This window comes from Nicotiana tomentosiformis, chromosome 5 (genome assembly GCF_000390325.3).
Source record: "Nicotiana tomentosiformis chromosome 5, ASM39032v3, whole genome shotgun sequence".
Taxonomy (NCBI): domain Eukaryota; kingdom Viridiplantae; phylum Streptophyta; class Magnoliopsida; order Solanales; family Solanaceae; genus Nicotiana; species Nicotiana tomentosiformis.
In genome coordinates, this window is record NC_090816.1 from 74,763,521 (window position 1) to 74,786,817 (window position 23,297).

The 23,297-nt window shown below is 40.9% G+C and overlaps 1 pseudogene; it reads right to left on the bottom strand.

The window, feature by feature from the left end:
• Positions 1 to 287: 287 nt before the first annotated feature.
• LOC138892581 (putative ETHYLENE INSENSITIVE 3-like 4 protein) lies at positions 288 to 16,470 on the bottom strand (annotated as a pseudogene).
• Positions 16,471 to 23,297: the final 6,827 nt, after the last annotated feature.

The following is a 23,297-nucleotide window of genomic DNA, read 5'->3' on the forward strand; positions in this document are numbered from 1 at the left end:
CATGGATGTTGTCTCCCCAATAGCATTCAAAATTCTTCAAATTTCCTCCAAGACAAATTAATTGTGCATGATAGTTGTTGAAGCTCCTTTGTATCTCCATGTTCATCCAATCATTTGGAGCAATATCTCCTCCTCAAGCAATCCAATCATCACGTGACATCATTTGTGCCTCAATATTCAAGCTAGGAATAAAGTTGTTGCTCGATAAATTTAGTTGGTATTGAACATTGATATTGGTTATTTAGACTCTCATTTTTGCGATAGGAACAACTCGTCTCATGCTCCATTCAACTAATGTTGTCCACAAATCTGAAACCTAAATCACTCTCTGGGCAATGCAAGTTTTACATGGATACAATATATCCTCTGTTGTAATTTTATGCTCAAATTTGCACTTCCTCTTGTCTTTTTACTTAAGAAAAAGTCATCAAATACATTTCGGGGAACCAAAGCAAGATCTTCTTTTCTTTTTTCTTCTTCCTCGGATGACGAAATGTTGAGAGCCTTTTCAGTCAAATTGACAAGGGCTTCTTCTTGGTTAACCAATTTAGAGCACGTAGACGTCTTTTTGGCTGGCATCTTGCTCTGCAAGCTCCTAGACTGCATCACCAACTTTGTCATTTTATCTAAATTGGGAGTCATTTTCTTGACAGCCAAAACAATTATCTTCTGTGCCTTCTTCAAATCATGAGGCTTCTTGTAAGGTGGTGGGCCTTGTTCTTACGATAATCCTTGATCACCTCACCAGAGTTCTTTCCCTGTAGCCCACAAAGGTGGAGCTAATCCTCTTTCCAAAGGGAAACTCCTCTGTGGAGGATCACGATGTTGCATGAGGGTCGAAAGTAGTGTGCTTAAATTATTATCTCGCAAATCTTCTAAATGATAAAATATGCGAAGAAGTAACATTCAAGATGTTGTCTTCTACCAATTTAGGCAAGAATTCAGCAATGGAAGGAGGGGCACTCTGCTCAAACCTCACTTTCTCCTTCCACCATTCTCTCAAACTATCTGTGTCACGACCCGGAATTCCCACCGTCGGGACCGCGATGGCGCCTAATATTCCAATTGCTGGGCAAGCCGACGTTAGAGAGTTGTTAAGTCAATTCTTATTCAATTCAGTAAATAACAACAAATAAGCTAAAATGAAATACAGCGAGTGCGGAATAATATGAAAACTTCATTAATTACTACCACCCGGATCTGGAGTCACAACTCACGAGCTACTATGATTTACTACAAACAGAGTCTGAAAAGGAAAAATACACTATTTTGGAGTAAGGAACTAGTAAATGATAAAAACTAGGAAGAGACTCCAGGGTCTGCGGACGCAAGCAGATCTACCTTGGGTCTCCTGACAGCAGTCCAAGCTGCTAAGCCTCACAATCAGCTAGGACCGGTACCAAAATATGCACAAGAAGTGCAGAGTATTGTATCAGAACAACTGACCCCATGTACTGGTAAGTGTCGAGCCTAACCTCGGAGAAATAGTGCCGAGGCTATGACAAGACACCCAAATAATAAACCTGTGCAGATAACAGTATATGTACAAGAAAACAACAGTAACAGCTAAACATGTACTATTGGGAGGGTGAACAGGCTAAAGGGGCACATAATATAGGACATACAACGGAAATGATAACCAGAACAGTCAACATGCTTTTACCCAGTGAAAACAACTAAACACAATGAAGAAAATTGCACGGCATCACCCTTCGTGCTTTTACTCTAAGCCTCACAATATAAATCAATAGATACGGCATGACATCACCCTTCGCGCATTAACTCTAATAACGTAACACATCATCACCCTTCGTGCATTAACACTCATAAGATGGCACGGCATCACCCTTCATGCATTACACTCACAACATGGCACAACATCACTCTTCGTGCATTAACACTCATAATATGGCACGGCATCACCCTTCGTGCATTAACACTCCCCCTTACCATAATGCAATGAACAAATAACAACAGGGAGATAGAATAACAAGTACAAGCCTTACTTCAATATTTAGTTCCACAATACCAACCTCAACTTCGAAATCAATACTGAATTATCACCAGAAGATCCATAAACATGATAAGAACGATCAATTTAACAATACTAGTCTAAACATGGATAACATGAACAAAGGAAGCTATAATTGCAAAAACCAAGCCCCCACCCGCATGCTTTGACCCGACTATAATGCATAAGTACTCGTCACCTCACATATACGTTATTCCCCAACATCTTAACATGTAGCAAATATACAAACAAGTCATTTTCCCTCAAGTCAGGGTTAGACACAACACTTACCTCGCTCCAAAGGCCACTCAATGCTCAATTATCGCTTTTCCTCTAGAATCCACCTTCAAACCGCTCATATCTATCTACAAATGACTCAATAATATCAAATATTGCTAAAGAAATCAATTACAATGCATAAATTTAGATTCCCCAAACTTTTCCCCAAAAAGTCAAAAATCGACCTCGGGCCCGCTTGGTCAAAACCCGAGGTTCGGACCAAAATTCATTTACCCGTTCACCCCCGAGCCCGATTATATAATTTATTTCGAAATCCGACCTCAATTTGAGGTCTAAATTCCAATTATGTAAATATCCAAAATTCTACCCAAACCCCCAATTTTCACCATGAAAATCCTAGATTTTAGGTTGAAAACTCATGAAATGTAATGGGTAATTGAAATAAAGTAGGTTAGAATCACTCACAAACAAATTGGGTAAGAAAAGCTTTTAGGAAAATCGCCTCTAGGTCTTCTAGTTTTGAAATTTTTGAAAGAATGGCAAAATCCCGTAATTGGGACTGCTTTAAGGTCTGGGCGTCAGGCCTTCTTCGTGTTCGCGAATGGCATGCTGCGTTCGCGATGTGCAGCAGCCCAAAAGGCTTTCGCATTCGTGAGTTCCTCTTCACGTTCGCGAAGATCATCCCCCCTGGCCTCCGCGTTCGCGAGCCAGTGCTCGCGTTCGCGAAGGAGAACGAGTGCCCCCTCCCCCAAGTCCCTCAAACTTCACGTTCGCGAGAAGCTGGTCGCGTTCGCGAAGGGTAAGGCACCCATTGCTTCGCATTCATGACCCATCTATCGCATTCGCGATGAAGAAAATCTTCCCCAGTCCAGTTCACTCTTCGCGTTCGCGAGAGTACCTTCGCAGAACACACCAGATATCATCTGAGGCAAAACATCAGATTTTTCTAATTCCAAATCACCTCGTAGCCTATCCGAAACTCACCCGAGCCCTCGGGGCTCTAAACCACACATGCACACAAGTCCTAGAACATCATACGAACTCGCACGCGCGATCAAAACACTAAAATATGGCCTTGAACTACGGATCAGACACCAAATCAAATGAAATTTTTAAGAAAACTTTAAGCCCTCTATTTTCACAACCGAACGTTCGAATCACGTCAAATCAACTCTATTTCTCACCAAATTCGACAGACAAGTCATAAATATAATAGAGGACCTGTACCGGGCTCTGGAACCAAAATACGGACCCGGTATCAACAAAACCAAACATCAGTAAATTCTTATAATAATTAAACTTTCAAACTTTTAATTTTTCATCAAAATTCCATATCTCGAGCTAGGAACCTTGGAATTCGATTCCGGGCATACACCCAGGTCCGAAATTACGATACGGACCTACCGAAACCGTTAAAACACAGATCCGGATCCGTTTACTCAAATTGTTGACCAAAGGCAACTTAAATAGTTTTCAAAGCAAAATTTTATATTTTTCACAGTTTTTAACATAAAAGCTTTCCAGAAACAAGCCCGGACTACGCACGCAACTCGAGGAGGGTAAAAGTGAGATTTTTAAGGCTCTAGATCATAAAATTAGGTTTTAAAACATAAGATGATTTATCGGGTCATCACATTCTCCACCTCTAAGACAATTGTTCGTCCTCGAACGGACATAGAAAAGTACCTGGACTGGTGAAAAGATGTGGATATCTACTCCGCATATCTGAGTCGGACTCCCAAGTAGCCTCCTCAACGGGCTGACCTCTCCACTACACTCGAACTGAAGGATAACTCTTAGACCTCAGCTGTCGAACCTGTCGGGCTAGAATAGCCATCGGCTCCTCCTCGTAAGTCAAATGACAGAGCTGAAATCTAGCACATGGGACGGATCGCCGTGATACTTTCGGAGCATGGACACATGGAATACATGGATGAACAGTTGCTAAACTAGGTGAAAATAAGAGTCTGTAAGCCACCTCGCCCACTCTCTCCAGAATCTCAAAAGGTCCGATATACCTCTCAATTTGCCCTTCATTCCGAATCTCATTACACCCTTCTTGGGTGATACCCGAAGCAAAAGTCTCTCTCCGACCATGAATGCAACATCATGAACTCTACGGTCGGCATAACACTTCTGCCTAGACTGAGCTGTGCGAAGTCGATCCTGTATAATTTTAACCTTATCCAAGGCATCCTGTACTAGATCTATACCCAATAACCGAGCCTCCCCCGGCTCGAACCACCCAACTGGCGACTGACACCGCCTACGTATAATGCCTCATAGGGAGCCATCTGAATGCTCGACTGGTAGTAGTTGTTGTAGGCAAACTCTGCAAGGGGAAGGAACTGATCCCACGATTCTCCGAAGTATATAACACATGCACAGAGCATATCCTCCAAGATCTGAATAGTGCGCTCGGACTGCCCGTCCGTCTGAGGATGAAACATTGTGCACAACTCAACCCGCGTGCCCAACTCACATTGTATTGCCCTCCAGAAGTGTAAAGTGAACTGCGTACCTCGATGAGAAAAGATAGACGTGGGCACACCGTGAAGACGAACGATCTCGCGAATGTAAATCACTGCCAGCCGCTCCGAAGAATAAGTAACTGCCACAGGAATGAAATACGCTGACTTAGTCAGCCTGTTCATAATGACCCAAAATGCGTCGAACTTCCTCTGAGTCTGTTGGAGTCCAACAACAATATCCATAGTGATACGCTCCCACTTCCACTCAGGAATCTCTATCTGCTGAAGCAAACCACCAGGTGTCTGATGCTCATACTTTACTTACTGACAATTTAGACACCGAGCTACATAAGCAACTATGTCCTTCTTCATCCTCCTCCACCAATAATGCTGCCGCAAGTCCTGATACATCTTGGCTCCACCCGGATGAATAGAATACAGGGAACTGTGAGCCTCCTCAAGAATCAACTCACAAAGTCCATCCACATTAAGCACACAAACACGACCCTGCATCCTCAAAACTCCATCATCTCCGACAGTAACCTACTTGGCACCACTGTGCCGCATTGTGTCCCTAAGGACTAACAAATGAGGGTCGTCATACTGCCGATCTCTGATACGCTCAAACAAAGAAGACCGAGAGACTGTACAAGATAGAACACGGCTGGGCTCTAAAATATCCAACCTCACAAACTAGTTGGCTAAAGTCCGAACATCTGAGGCAAGCGGCCTCTCACCGACTGGAATGAACGCAAGGCTGCCCATACTCGTTGCCTTTCTACTCAATGCATCATCCACCACATTGGCCTTCCCTGGGTGGTACAAAATAGTGATATCATAGTCTTTCTATAGCTCCAACCACCTCCTCTGCCTCATATTGAGATCTATTTGCTTGAACAAATACTGAAGGCTCCGATGATCAGTGAAAACCTCACACGACACACCGTAAATATAGTGCCTCCAAATCTTCAGCACATGAACAATGGCTGCTAACTCTAAGTCATGGACACGGTAATTCTTCTCATGAACCTTCAACTGCCGCGACGCATATGCGATCACCCTTCCCTCCTGCATCAATACCGCACCAAGCCCTACACGGGATGTATCACACTCATCCGACCATCTGAACGGGGCACCCTTCTGGGTCAACCTGGTCAATGGGGCTGCTATAGATGAAAACCCCTCCACAAATCGATGGTAATAGCCTGCCAAACCCAAGAAACTCCTGATCTCCGTAGCTGAAGTGGGTCTAGGCCAGTTCTGAACTGCCTCAATCTTCTAAGGATCTACCTGAATGCCCTCTACTGATACAACGTGCGCCAAGAAAGTGACTAAATCCAGACAAAACTCGCACTTTGAAAATTTAGCATACAACTGGCTGGCTCTCAGAGTCTAAAGTACAATCCTGAGATGCTGCTTATGCTCCTCTCGACTACGGGAGTAGATCAAGATATCACCAATAAACACTATCACAAAGGAGTCCAAATAAGTCTTGAACACACGGTTCATCAAATCCATGAATGATACTGGGGCATTTGTCAACACAAAGGATATCATAAGAAACTCAAAATGCCTGTAACGAGTCCGAAAAGCTGTCTTCGACTGATGGTAGCTGGATCTCAAATCAATCAACTGATGGTAGCCGGATCTCAAATCAATCTTCAAAAACACCTTGGCACCCTGAAGCTGATCAAATAAATCATCAATCCTCGGCAATGGATTCTTGTTCTTAATGGTGACTTTGTTCAACTGCCGCTAATCTATGCACATCCTCATCGATCCATCCTTCTTCTTCACGAACAACACAGGTGCACCCAGGGCGAGACACTAGGTCTAATAAAGCCCTTATCAAGTAAATCTTGCAACTGTTCCTTCAATTCTTTCAACTCTGGTGGGGCCATACGGTATGGCGGAATAGAGATGGGCTGAGTGCCAGGAGCCAAATCAATACAAAAATCAATATTCCTGTCGGGTGGCATCCCCTACAGGTCTGCAGGAAACACCTCTGGAAACTCACAAACCACATGTACTGAATCCATGGAAGGAACCTCCGCACTAGAATCGCGGACATAAGCCAAATAAGCTAGACACCCCTTCTCGACCATATGCCGAGCCTTTATGTAAGAGATAACCTTGCTGGTAGAATGGCCATGATTCCCTCTCCACTCTAATCGAGCCAACCCCGGCAAGGTTAAGGTCCGCGTCTTGGCATGATAATCCAATATAACGTGATAAGGTGACAGCCAATCCATACCCAAGATAAAATCAAAATCGACCATATCGAGAAGTAGAAGATCTACACTAGTCTCAAGACTCCCAATGGTGACCACACAGGAATGATAAACATGATCTACAACAAAAGCATCTCCCATAGGTGTGGAGCACAACCAAATATGAAGCAAAATAGGATGACACGTAAGAATAAGTAGAACCCGGATCAAATAGAACTGAAGCATCTCTACTGCAAACTGAGACAGTACCTATGATAACAACGTCATATGACTCAGCCTCAGGCCTGGCTGAAAAAGCATAACATCGGGGCTGGGCCCCACCACTCTAAACTATATCTCTAGGACGGGCCCTAGCTGGCTGGCCTCCACCTCTAATGGCCTGACCTCCACCTCTAACAGTCTGGCCTCTACCTCTGGCTGCCTGACCCCTGCCTCTGGCTGGCTGAGCAAGCGGTACAGCAACTGGTGCTGGAACTATGGCACGAGAACCCTGATGTTGTGAGCTGCCCGATGCCCAAGGGCAAAATCTAGCAATGTGCCTCGGATCACCACAAGTATAACAGGACCTCGACTGCTGTGACTTCTGACCATGAAACTGACCCTATCGACTTGAGTAACCACCCTGAAAACTTTGAAGCAGAGGTGCACTAATAGGAGCTGGTGGTGCATTGTAGGCTAGCTGATCGGAATAAGGCATGTAAGGGCCACGACCACCTGAGGTACCGTGGGATGCCTGGAGTGCTGAATGAAACGTCCTGGGAAGATGGCCTCTACCAAAAGTACCCATGCCTTTAGATGAGGCACCGCTGAACCCCCCGGAATGACGTGGTCTCTTGTCATACCCCTGACCTCCCTGAGCAAGAACCATCTCGACTCGCCTAGCGACATTGGCCGCCGCCTGAAAAGAAATCTCACTCCCAGTCTCCTTAGCCATCTGCAATCTGATAGGATGAGCAAGTCCGTCAATAAACCTCCTCATCCTCTATCTTTCGGTAGGAAGCAGAAGAAGAGCATAACGGGCCAAATCCACAAAATGGGTCTCATACTGAGTAATAGTCATATTGCCCTGCTGGAGATGCTCGAACTGACGACGGTGCTCCTCTCTTAGCATGATAGGGAGAAACTTCTATAGGAAGAGCTGAGACAATTGGTCCCAAGTAAGAGCAGGCGACCCCGCTGGTCTGGTCAACAAATAATCTCTCCACCATTTCTTAGCAGAACCAGTCATCTGAAATGCAGCAAAATTGACCCCATTGGTCTCCACTATACCCATGTTCTGTAGCACCTCATGATAGCTGTCAAGATACTCATGGGGATCCTCTGAAGGTGAACCACTGAAGTGAACTAGAAAGAGCTTTGTAAACCTGTCCAATCTCCATAAAGCCTCAGAAGACATAACTGACCCATGACCTGTCTATGCCGCAACAACCGGCTGAACTACTCCGACTGGATGAGCGGCTGGAGTCTGATACTGGGGAGCCATCTGCTCCGGAGTATGAGTAGCAGGAGTATGGGCTCTTCCTCCAGCCTGAGAGACGGCTAGTGCAATGGAAAATGCACCAGTCTGGGCCACACTCTCCTTAAGGCCCAACAAACGGACTAAAGCGTCCTGAAGCACTAGGGTTGAAATGAACCCCTCCGGACCTGAGCTGCTCCGACATGCACAGCCTGGGCTGGAACCTCCTTATCAAACTCTACCTGAGGCTCCACTCCTGGTGCTGCTGCTCGGGCTCTAGGCTAGGCCTTGCCGTTGCCTCGGCCTCTGGCATGGTCTCGTCCTCGACCTCTGCCCCTCGTAGGAGCTGCCACTGGAGGCTTTGGCTACTTCTCGACTGGCTTCTTCAAGACTGCTTTCAATAGTGTGCTAAAATTATTATCTCGCAAATCTTCTAAATGATAAAATATGCGAAGAAGTAACATTCAAGATGTTGTGTTCTACCAATTTAGGCAAGAATTCAGCAATGGAAGGAGGGGCACTCTGCTCAAACCTCACTTTCTCCGTCCACCATTCTCTCAAACTATCTTTGTCACGACCCGAAATTTCCACCGTCGGGACCGTGATGGCGCCTAACATTCCAATTGCTAGGCAAGCCGATGTTAGAGAGTTATTAAGCCAATTATTATTCAATTCAGTAAATAACAACAAATAAGCTAAAATGATATACGGCGAGTGCGGAATAATATGAAAACTTCATTAATTACTACCACCCGGATCTGGAGTCACAACTCACGAGCTACTATGATTTACTACAAACAGAGTCTGAAAAGGAAAAATACACTATTTTGGAGTAAGGAACTAGTAAATGATAAAAACTAGGAAGAGACTCCAGGGTCTGCGGACGCCAGCAGATCTACCTTGGGTCTCCTGACAGCAATCCAAGCTGCTCAGACTCACGATCAGCTAGGACCGGTACCAATATTTGCACAAGAAGTGCAGAGTGCAGTATCAGTACAACTGACCCCCATGTACTGGTAAGTGTCGAACCTAACCTCGACGAAGTATTGACGAGGCTATAACAAGACACCCCCATAATAAACCTGTGCAGATAACAGTATATGTACAAGAAAACAACAGTAACAACTAAACATGTACTATTGGGAGGGGGAACATGCTAAAGGGGCACAGGATATAGGAGATACAACGAAAATGGTAACCAGAATAGTCAACATGCTTTTAACTAGTGAAAACAACTAAACACAATGAAGAAAATTGCACGGCATCATCCTTCGTGCTTTTACTCTCAGCCTCATAATATAAATCAATAGATACGGCACGACATCACCATTCGTTCATTAACGTTAATAACGTGGCACTGCATTACCCTTCGTGCATTAACACTCATAAGATGGCACGGCATCACCCTTCGTGCATTAACACTCATAAGATGGCACGACATTACCCTTCGTGCATTACACTCACAACATGGAACGGCATCACTCTTCATGCATTAACACTCACAATATGGCATGGCATCACCCTTCGTGCATTAACACTCTCCCTTACCATAATGCAATGAACAAATAACAACGGGGAGATAGAATAATAAGTACAAGACTTACTTCAACATTTGGTTCCATAATACCAACCTCAACTTCGAAATCAATACTGAATTATCACCAGAAGATCCATAAACATGATAAGAATGATCATTCATCAACAAATTGGGGAAGAAAATCTTTTATCAAAATCGCCTCTAGGTCTTCTAGTTTTGAAATTTTTGAAAGAATGGAAAAATCCCGTAATTGGGACTGTTTTAAGGTTTGGGCATCAAGCCTTCTTCGCGTTCACGATGTGCAGCAGCCCAAAAGGCTTTCGCGTTCGCGAAGGCTGTCCCCCCTGGCCTCCGCGTTCATGAGCCAGTGATCGCGTTCGCGTAGAAGAATGATTGCCCCCTCCCCCAGGTCCCTCAAGCTTCGCGAGAAGCTGGTCATGTTCGCAAAGGGTAAGGCCCCCATTACTTCGCGTTCGCGACCTATCTACCGCGTTCGCGATGAAGAAAATCTTCCCCAGTCCAGTTCACTCTTCGCATTCACGAGAGTACCTTCGCGAATGCGAAGAAGAACACACCAGATATCAGCTGATGCAAAACATCGGATTTTTCTAAGTCCAAATCCACCCGTAGCATATCCGAAACTCACCCGAGCCCTCGGGGCTCCAAACCAAACATGCACACAAGTCCTAGAACATCATACGAACTTGCTCACACCATCAAAATACCAAAATAATGCCTAGAACAACGAATCAGACACCAAATCAAATGAAATTTTCAAGAAAACTTTAAAACCTCTATTTTCACAACCAAACGTCTGAATCACGTCAAATCAACTCCGTTTCTCACCAAATTCGATAGACAAGTCATAAATATTATAGTGGACCTGTATTGGGCTTCAGAACCAAAATACGGGCCCGGTATCAACAAAACAAAACATCAGTAAATTCTTAAAATCATTAAACTTTCAAACTTTTAATTTTTCATCAAAATTTCATATCTCGAGCAAGGGATCTCGAAATTCAATTCCGGGCATACGCCCATGTCCCAAATTATGATATGGACCTGCCGGGACCGTCAAAAAATAGATCCGGGTTCGTTTACTCAAAACGTTGACCAAAGTCAACTCAAATGGTTTTCAAAGCAAAATTTCATATTTTTCACAGTTTTTAACATAAAAGCTTTCTGGAAACACGCTAGGATTGCGGATGCAACTCGAGGAGGGTAAAAGTGAGATTTTAAGGCTTCAAATCATAGAATTAGGTTTTAAAACATAAGATGACCTATCAGGTTATCACAATCTGATGATCCGCTCACTGGCTTCCTCTTTTCTGGTATGATTCTATAAATAAAGCATTGCCCTTAGAAAACCTCCATAATTTTAAGCATGTACTTGAAAATCAAATTGTCATGACCCAAAAATCTCATCGGAGTCGTGACAACACCTAACACCGCTTGCTAGGCAAGCCAACAATCAATAAGCATAAATAAACTTAAATAACAGTATTAAATAGTCTCAACAATAAAATAACATATATAACTAAAGTCCATAGGAACAATACAAATGAAAACCATCCCATGATCTGGTGTCATCGAGTACATGAGCTCTAAGGAATTAAAATACAGAGTCTAAAACCAAAATACAGTACTGTCTTAAAAATAGAACAATAATAACATGAACTAAGAGAAAGAGGGACTTCAAGGCCGGAACAATAGCTACCTCGAAATATCTAAAATTGGTATCAATGCCACTCTCTAGCAATTACCTCTCTCAGCAGCACCTGGATCTGCACATAAAGTGCAGAATATAATAGAGTACAACCGACCCCATGTACTTAACAAGTAACAACCCTTACCTCGGACTGAAAGCAGTGAAGAGCTTGGCAAGGTCCAATATTCATTTCCAATAGCCAACAACAAAAATAAAGATATAATAGCGGCAAAAGGAAAAGTAGCTCAGGAAATATCAAATTCAACCTTGTCACAATAAGATATGTGAGAATGCTTTTCAAGAATAATAGTTAAGGTATAAATTCTTCCATAGAAATCACCTAAACATGATTTTATCAATTTAACTGTGATTCCAAGTTCTACACAACAAATAGAGACATCAAATACCAATTAGCATGAGGAAGGAACACAACCCTATACATACACAACAAGTACACATGCTAGAATCAACAATATCACAGTTAAATCATCAAGTATACCAAATCTTAGCACATGTATAGTGCCCGATACAAATACCCTTCAATCATCACACAGCCAAACTCAGCCCTGTACGAGTGTGTGACATAAGTCTATCACCAAGCACATATATGACATGTGTGCCAGACCCATATGTTAATACCTAACTCCAGAATGGCGGGTCCTAGTCCAAGCACTGATTGGATCTAAGTCAACAATCAGTATCACTTAACCCAATATGGGGCATGGCGTATAGGTCACCTCAAAATCAATACCACTCAGCCCAATATGGGGCCTTGCACATGCGACATCTCACTATCAATACCAAATGGGCTCTATGACCCAAGATCATCCATCAATCACTCAAGTCTCAAATATTTACATCTCACATTATTTATCTCAACCCATGTCACACATATAAGGACACCAACAACATGTGAGATAACACATAAAGAGTGTACAGGGATAGGGATATAATATGCGAAATAATATCATGACTAAGGATTTGATTACAATTAAGGCAAACAGCTTAACATAGCAAAAATAGCCCTATCATGTCTCAAACAGGTAAGCACATAGCCTAGACATGATTCCTAGCATGAATAATAACACATGTAGTCGTACAAGAAAATGAAACATGATAACAAAGAGGCATTTTAGCAAAACAAGGCACATAATAGCCTAAAATCTACCCGGATCATGAGATACCACAGTGTATGGATATAAGCTTGTCACCTTGCATGTACGTCACCCCCAACATATCTCAAATATCATAGACAACGAGAATATTATCCTCAAACCAATTATAAGCAAGTTACTTCTTCAAATGCACATGAATCAATACTCCAAAAAGCCCTTGCCTCGCGAATCGGCCTCTGAATGGTTCATATCTAGCCAAACATAAATTAAGAACATCAAACTAGGTTATAGGAATGGATTCCAAATAATAAAGCTCCAAGTTTTATCAAATTGTACAAAGTCAACCAAAAGGTCAACCCGAGCCCGCTTCCCGAAACCCGACAAAAATCACAAATCTCGATTACCCATTCAAATACAAGTCCAAATATACAACTTTCATCCAAATCCAACTTTGAATTGGGGTTCTAATCTTCACTTTTCACTCTCCAAAATCATGGTCAAATTTCTCTTTCTAATACCATAATCTATGTTTAGTAATCCATGGAGAAACAAGATATAATATACAAATCAAGTAGAAATCACTTATCCTCTTGTTTTGTGTGAAAATACTCTTCAAAAATTTCTCATCTCCAAGTCTAGGGTTCAAAATATGAGAGAATAGGCTAAAACCCCAAAATTAGAACTTCATATAGGCTTCCCAGCGATACCCTTTTGGGATCTCCGCATATGCGGGCTTGTGGGCGCATCTACGGTAGCGCAAAAGTGATGGCTCTGGGTGCAGGAGCGAGAAGGAGCGCATGAGCGGATAGTTGCTCGCACCTGTGATGTCGCATAAGTGAAAATGTGTCCGCACGTGCGGGAGGTCGGGGCTTCAGTGAATTCCGTAAAATCGATTGTCGTAGATGTGACTTACTGACTGGAAATACGGAAATGCCTGGGCACATTGTATTTAATTCGAGGGTTTGTTCATATCACATTTGGAGATTCTGAGCTCGATTTTTGTGATTTTGGAGGGAAATTTCACCACATGGATTGGGGTAAGTTGTTTTTACTCAGTTTTGATTATATTCAATGATTCCATCTTCTATTTTGGCATTTGATTGATGATTTTAAAAGAAGAGTTGGAGATATTTGTCTAAATTTTCCTAAAATAAATTATGGAGTTTTGAACATCGATTCGGAGTCGTATTTGAGTAAACTAAGTATGGTTGGACTCATATTCGAATGGGTTGTCGGAATTTGTGAGTTTTTTCGGGTTCCAAGGTGCGGGCCTGGTTGACATTTTGATTGATTTTGAGTTTCCATTAAAGATTCGAACTTTATCGCTTGAGGTGTTTCCTAAGGCATTATTTGATATTTTTGAGCTACTTTTGGCTAGTTTCAAGTCGTTCGAGGCTGATTCGCGTGGGATGGAATTTCTAGAGTGTTATTTGGCTTGCTCGGTGTTTGATTTGGCTTGTTCGAGGAAAGTAACATATCTAAACTTGGATTTGAGGGTAATTATCCCTAAGAACTATGATGTTTGAGATGGGTTGGGGGTGACGCACGTGCTAGGTGATGGGCATGTGTGCATGTACTGAGGTATTCATGATCCGAGTAGTTCGTAGGCTATTATGTACATTCCGTTGCTATCATGCTTCTTGATATCATGTTTTCCCCACTGGTATGACTACGTGAGTGGTTATTCATGATAGAAATTATGTCTAGGATATCTGATTTATTGTTGAGACCCTATAGGGCTATTTTTCCTTGTTGAGCTTTTTGTTTTAGCCATAGTCATACTGGTTCAGTCATGATAGTTATATTCGCACGTTATATCTCTACCTCTATGAATTCTTTATATGCTATCTCATATGTTATTGGTGTCTTTGTATGTGACACGAGTTTGAGTTGTATTTGAAGCACATTGTGGTATTCTGTGTTATATGATTGGATTATGTTTATGTGATATGTTGACATATGGAGACTTGAGCGGATTGATGACTGGTGTGGGTCGTAAAGCCTTGTTGTGAGTTATGTTGGATCAGGTTTCACTCCACAACAGTTATATTGTTATTAAGATGACGTGACTCCAGGCCCCGCATTGGGCTAAGTGTTACTGGTTTTGAGGCTACGTGTCCACCACGCCCCACGATTGGGCTATGTGATTATGATTAGCACTTGGGTAGGATCCGCCCATCCGGAGTCAGACATACCAGCACTGGGTGCATGTATAGTGTTATATATACGTGTTTTGATGAGGGGCATTTATGCTAGGTATGCATACAGTGCTAAGCGTTACTATGTGTGATGGTGAGGGCCTAGTGCCAGGCACCGTGAACGTGCTAAGTGTGGTTATTCTCGATGGTTTCACTATAATTATATTGAGTTGACATGAATATTTGACATGTAGGCATATAGATGCATTTTCTCATTGTAGACGGTAATATGGCATTTGAGGATTTGACATGTATATTAGACATATAGGCATAGAGATGTATATTCCTCATGCTAGACGGTATATGATAATTGATGACTTGACATACATATTAACATGTAGGTATAGAGATGTACTTTTCTCATGCTAATTCATAAACGAAAATCCTTATCTGGTGTTGTAAAATGAAAAATACAGTTCTTTTGATAAACTCTTGTTTAGTTGATTTCGGTGATAAACTCATGTTTAGTTGAAAAACATGTCTATTTTCCCGTAACTGTGATCGAACTGAGCATAATAGTTTTTCTTCCTGATTTGTTTACTATTTTTTGCATTATTATATATTATTTTATTATCGATTATTGATGTTAGACTCTGACTATCGTCCGAGCTCGTCACTGCTTTCAACCTGAGGTTAGGTTTGTTACTTATTGAGTACATGGAGTCGGTTGTATTCATACTACACTTATGTACCTTGCGTGCAGATCTTGGAACTGATGTTCTTGTGTATGGCAGGAGTTGGTATTGAATATGTACCTGCTTTTCGGATATATCTTCCGCTTGTCCTTGGTAGCTTTAGATTTGCAAAATCTGTTTATGTATATGTCGAACATATGATGCACTTATTTCGTACCAGCTTTGTAAATTCAAAGTCTTAGAAGCTCATGATATGTTCTACCATTCCTTGGGATTTTTGTATAGAAGTTCAGTTATTGTACTCATTGATTCTTATTATTCTCATTTGAGTTTTGTTGAATATTATTTGGCTTACCTAGTGGGCCGGGTTAGGTATCTTCATGACTGGTTGGATTTTGGGTCGTGACATTTTCTTTTTCCTCAATCTTTCTTTCTTTTTTTGTGTTTTGAATTTTGATGGCTATGAGTAAAATATTACACCCTGTCAATCCTCCAGCCTTGAAAATAATAATAATAATAAATAACTATAGTTTATAATCTAAATTTTTCAGTGTCATACAATAACAAAAAAATAGAACTCATAAAATTATGCATAAAAATTGTCAAGATATAAATTACAATTCAAAGAAAGACAAAAAAAAGTTTGAACGACTAAAATATTGCCAATTTAAAATCAAAACTATCGCACTCTTCCCTCAAATTGGAACAAATACTTTTTTGACTCTGCAATAGACCTTTAAAATTATGCATCAAGTCGATGAAAGTATCTTACCTCAGTTGATGCTTCATACGTGTAACAATGTTGCACTGAGTATTGTGAGATGAGGTTAACAGAGACTTTAGCGGTTGATAACTGACCTTGGGCCATAAAGCCAATTTGGTATTGATTTTGAGGTGATGCGTATTCCAGGACCAAATTGGGCTAAGTGGTACTTGTCACGAACCAAACCGATGGGCCACGACGGGCACCCGGTACCTTACTCAACCGAGTACCAACGTAACGTATATTTCGTATGACGACCCAACATGATGTAGAAATTTATGCACGTGACATACGGGCCTATAAGGCATACATCATCATTTGTACTCTCAAAACATAGGCCGACAAGGCCATACAATCTTTCATATACATGATATATGTCTACAAACCTCTAAGAAGACATAAACGTCATAAGGCTGGGACAGGGCCCCAACATACCAATCAATACGTGTCCAATGCATACTAACCAAATAGGAAACTCCGGAGAAAATAAAGCGCACCAACATCTTTTGCTGAGCTGATAGCCTACTTGGAGGACTCTCGAGCTATCTATCGAGACCTGCGGGCATGAAACGCAGCGTCCCCAAGCAAAAGGGATGTCAGTACAAATAATGTACCGATTATGTAAGGAATGAAAATCAGTAAATAATAGACATGAAAAACATGGAGTAAAAGACTCAACATGTAAGTCTGAATAACTCTGTGAATCAATAATATTTACAATGCCATGCATAGGTATATACGTACATAACATCAGCAAGCCTCTGAGGGCATCCCATCATATCATCTCGGCCACTGTGGGCAAATTATCAATGTATACCGGCTGATCAGGTGGTGGTGCGTATATAACGCCGTAACCTTTTTCCATATCCCATATACATATAATATTCGCGTATATAACGCCATCTAGTCATGGACCAATGTAGATGTATAAATGAATGAAATGCATATGAAATGTGTTAATAATATTGCTTAGAATGTCATAAGATCAATATGCCTTTGATTAATATCGTGAAATAAACTTTATCAATTTACGTATTTTCTGAGACCCATGAACAAATGATAAAATAATAGGACACATGGGGATTCAAGAACAGAGGCACTTCTAGTACTTCTATGAATAGAGTCATTTATGAAAGTCGTGAATTTGCTCGTTTCGTTTGTATCGTATTGATCATGCCAAAAGAAAGAAAGGATAGCCTTAACATACCTGAGCTGATTCTCTTGACAATCCCTCTAATACACATCATTTGCGACAAAACACGTAACGGCAGATCGAAGTAGGGAAAAATCCGTATGATATTCTTGAGAAAGATTGAACCGTGCTCTCTTAGAATCATATTTTTCGCTACTGTAGCGTTATAAGGGTTCATAAGAATTCCCCTTGAGAAAGAGAATTCCATCCGTCAGAGTATCCAACGTTGTTCATCTTTGCAAGCAATGTTATAAATAAGAAACCAAAGGACTCTAAATTACATACAGGCTGGTCCTATTATCAAATAAGAAAACATACAAGCAACGTTGCTGGTCCTAGTCTCTAAATTACATTCCCAAATAAGAAACCAACCAAGGTAGTTATCCAAAGGACTCTTACGTGCAATCAAGGCAACTTATGTCTTTTGACTCATCATGAATTGGTGCCACTTTGGCTTGGCTTAATGCCATGTGGCAGCCCCCAAAAAAATCCTTATCCACTTAATCCTACTTCATACCACAATTATCCCCACCATTAATCAATTATCCACATAATTAAGAATTATCTCAAATTATTTAAGATACTACTCACTTTTAACACACTTTATATACCTTACTATCATGGTCATGTGGTACCTTGTATGGCACTAGTCCATAAATACGGGATATTATAGCTTGGTCCATATTTTATCTCAAAATGTCAAACTTCGTCGAAGCTCATTTTCTTCCATTCACCTACCCTTTCTCCTTCACATATTTACTTATCACTTGCTTGAAATAGCATGACACTAATAATCTCAAATTAATCTCATTCCTGAGCTTATGTCGATTAACTTACGACGAAACTTTAACATATGAAAATGCGAGATGTAACATCTCATTTCCGAGCTTATATCAATTTACTTATGGCGTATTTCCACGTACGAAAACATGGGGTGTAACACTTTTCCCCATTTGGAACATTCGTCCTCGAATGTTGACTGATGCACTTATCATTTTTATAACTTATGTCTTCCGAATACTTTAGTACTCTCTTTTCCATCTAGGCAACTGGTCTGTGAATAATTCCAAAGGCCAGGGCATTCCCCCCTTTAGGCCTCTTTCTCACACCACGACTTGTGGTCGGAATCCTTCCAATCTTGAACTGTTGCTATCTTCTATCATGCAGCCAATACGACTCTGACATTGTAAATGCAGTTATGTGACTCTGCTCTACTTGTTCCCCCAGCTTTTAGCCAATCTCTAGGACCTCACTTTGTGAACCTATACAGAGTTTGATAAGATGTCCCGAGGGGCATCTATAAGTATACTGAAGTTCTTCGCTCGGTACTTTGTTGAACTTACGAATATTGCTATATCTTATTTCATAGACCCGGTTATCCATTCGTATGACTTTACTACATCTAGGTAGGTCATACTATACCATAACTCTTACTTCGATTTATCGTTACTGAGGTCTACTACCAAACTCCAGGTTACTTTCATTGCTTATCCTATATGTATAAATCTAAGACCTTTAATGCTTCTTCATCCCTGTTTATCTTAAGAGTGATGGCCTATTCTCATCTCATACTTTCTAACTTTTGTCCATCCATTGTTGATTCACCTCAATATTGATCTATAATCTATTATTGATAACTTAACCTTTTATGTAATCACCAGGGCTCACGTCTCATCGGGGAACATCTGAAATGATCAGACTGATCCACCTGGGTTGTGTCACGCCCCGAACCTAGGAGCGAGACAAGCACCCGGTGCCTCACCTAACCTGGCGTACCAAATTGTGACTAAGGGACTCTGAACACATAATGTCATACTTTGGCCATGGGGCCACCTTGCAAGACAATTTGCGAAGCAAAATATAAAACTGAATGGAAACTAGCGCTAACTAAACATCAATATAAAGCTAGGATGAAAAGGCCGTCATAGCTACTACAGCTGACAAACCACCAAATTATACATACCAGGCCTACAAACCCAACATACTGCACTAACCAACAGGATATGTCTACAAGCCTCTATTGATAGATGTACTATGATCGGAACAGGGCCCCGACCTACCCATAATATATATACAGATATACATAAGATGTACACAACACTCTAGACCTGGCAACTCCGAAAGACGTGGAGCTTACCGATCAGGCTGAACTCGGGAAACACCTACTGAGGAGATCTACTCGTCTGTCTATCTGAACCTGCATGCATGAAATGCAGCGTCCCCGAAAAAGGGACGTCAGTACGAAATAATGTACCGAGTATGTAAGGCAATAACATAACTGAAAATCGAAACTGAACTAATAATATAATAACTGGAAGTAACTGGGAGTCAAAGATGATCTGGAGATATACTTACCTGCTGATACTGACTCAACTCCTTCAATATAGTAAGTAAAATAATTGTACGGCCTTATAAGGCTCGGTATATATAACTGCTCTGCCATAGTAGGCTCGCTCATAGGCGCTCGGCCATACTAGGCTATGTATCTCGACCATGCTGGGCTCGCTCATAGGTGCTCGGCCACAGTAGGCTCGGTATATAACTTTCCATCTGATCAGAGGTTGCCTAATAGGGGCCTGCCCATCGATTATAGCTCGATGGTAATGAAAATACTGTAATACTGTATATATAGGCTTGCTGCTCTCTTGACTGGAAGAAGACAATACTAAAATTGAATATAGAGTCTCGATAAGGAATAATATTGTAACTTATGAGACTAGAATAGTGTGAATAAATTCATGAATATGAACTTCTCTTTTTGTCTCATTACTAACACATGTAGCTACGAGATCATGCCAAAATGAAGGAAGGCTTAGCCTTAACATACCTTATCACAATCTTTCCAATCACCAAGTTGAACTCACCTCTTCGCACCTTAATCTACAAGAATGATAATAATACTATCGTTAAGTTACGAAAGGTACAACTATCGCACAACGAACGACAAACCTATTTTGTATTAAAACGGGCAGCATCTCCCCTATAATCCTTACTTCCTCCAAATTCAAGATAACACCAACAATACAAGAACAGAACAATAACAACATATATACATCATTTTCCAGCCCTATATACACCATCAAATACTACAAAACAGCCCAATACACCCCAATCTCTTCGTACACAAAACGACCACCGTAGTAGTGTCAAACGACCCGAAAATGTTATGACGAACGACCAGCCAACCACCCTACATTTATATGGTGTTTATAAACCCACTTCCTCCTCCAAAACTCCACAAAATAGTAGTAAAACACGCAGCCCAACAACAACACAAAACAGTCCACAAAACAGTCCGCTACAAGTGAATAACTCGAACTCACGGCTTCCGATCACCGTCCCGTGAGTTCTTACAAGTATAGAACGACTTACCATGAATTTACAGAAGAAAAATTGGATGAAAGAGAGAAGTAAACTCACCTTATTTGTTGGATAACTCAGCTCTTATCTTGGTTCTTCAAACTCTAGGTTTTACCTCCAATTGGAACTTGAAAGGGAGAGAAAATCAATTAGGGTTTGTGGGAAATTTTTGGGAGGATTCTTTGCAGAGCTTATGTCTGGTTATTATGATCTATTTTAAGTCTAATATATGAATAAAATAGGCCCTTAAAAGGCCTCTTTGGACGACCCGAAATGGCCCATTTTTTTGGGCTCTCATTTAAGCAAGTAGGTGACACACCTACTTGTCACCTAGCAGCTTGCGCAGTATCGCACAAATGCCCATATATTTCTACTCCAATGTCGTATTGACAAACGGTTTAATGCGTTGGAAAATAGACTCATAGGTATTTAATTTGATGGGTGGAACACCCCATAAATCTAAGTATATTAGGAGAAAATCGCAGTTACATTTGACCCAAAGTTTCAGTAAAACTTATGAATGTAACTTGTGATGACTTTCATCGACTTTTGTTCCACAACTCTCTTGACTTCAAAACATAACACACGGATGTCATACGACTAATATAAATCATAACATAATCTCCTTATCATGTTAAGCACCCTAGTCTCACCCCAAAGGTATATGTTATAACATTCCCAACTTGTCGACTTTCGACGAAACATTATTTTCTTCAATTACTTTATCTTCTGAACCGTCCAACCCTCTTTGTACTTGTTGTTCATGATCTTCAATATTTGTAACCTCAGAGGTAACATGATTAAATTAATTTATGTACTTTTAAATATTATCTCATTTTTGGTCCTACATTAGTTTGCTTACGATGCATTTTTATGTACGAAAATATAGGGTGTAACAGGTTGATACCATGCTTTCATAACCATATTTCATAGCATCCCAATGTAATTCACCTTATGTGGGTATTTTAATCTTGTACAATTTATGAAATCTAATCATTACTCAATCGAAGGCCCAAACGTCATCCTTTATATATCAAAATTACACCTTCATTCTACTACTAGGGCAGCATTCCATCTCTTCTAATTGCTACTAGTCTTAGACTCCTTTGAGTTCGTTCAGGCTATACTGAGCTTTTTATAACTTAGAGAAACCATCAGCTCTTTTATTTTCATGAGCTTAATCCGAGGATTTATCCATTCTGGTCACCTCCTCACTCACCGTTTCTCATCCTTACTCTTGTCTTCCTAAAACTTTGTCGCTCTACCATACTTTAACTTGTGACCTACACATACCTATTAATACTACTCGCAACCTTCCTTCAACTTGCTTGCACCAGCCGCTACCATTCCTGGATACTGAATCTCGGCGCTTCTAGCTTTTTATCTGCAGTATGGATTATTCACGATCTTTTGCATTTGAGTATCTCGTACGTTGTTCACCTTTGCCTTACTTACCTTAAAATCTCACATCATATATTCTATCTCTTTCATGACCTCCCTTCCACATAGGTATAATTCACATCCACAACTTGAAGCTGTATTATAACACTTGCACCTTTGGTCCATACACAATCCGGTGGGATCTTCATACTGACTTCTTATGAGGCTGGTACTCTTCTAACTGGCTTTGTCGTAGATTCGTCATAAAATATGGATGTTGTACTATCTCTCTTGTACCTCTGATATTAAGAGTAATTCTGCAATGTTCTCAATCATGATGTCCATAACTTTCTGGTCCAATAATCAAACTCCTAATTTACCTAGTTGATGTAACTCTTTAGTTTCCTCTTCCTTTTGATCGGCCTTTATGTAGGTTTAAGCTATCTCCCGATCTACGGCTTCTGGTATTAGCTATTACTTTAGCCTTTCATGGGTGCTATGGAATATCCATTATACAATCTTTTAACAATTCAATCCCTTGTCTATGACCTGGACTCAATTCTTTCTTTTAACTTATACCAGAGTCTTCTACAGCTGTATGATTGTCAACATATATACTGCATGGATAATACTCCGAACTCTTAAGTGAGTTCATAACGTAACTAACTCTGGATCATTAATAGAATAATTCTTTTTGTTCCTTCTCAGCTTTCTTTAAACATAAGCTATTACTTTTCCTGGTCTTTCTGCCCCTTGTTACGTGTATACTTAGCTTATGTTAGTTCCCACGCATGCCGGAGTTTTCGTGCAACTCATATGATCTGGAATATTACTTTTGATTTTTTTTCCCGTTTATTCGCCACGGTAGGTGCCACTTTCTTATGGCGTGCATACAATGTTTTAGTGAGACTGCTGTTAGAAGACCATTTCTTCTTCAAGTTACTATGCTTAGTTTGAAGCCTTCTTCCTTATTTCCTCAGCTAGTCTTTCATTGTAGTAC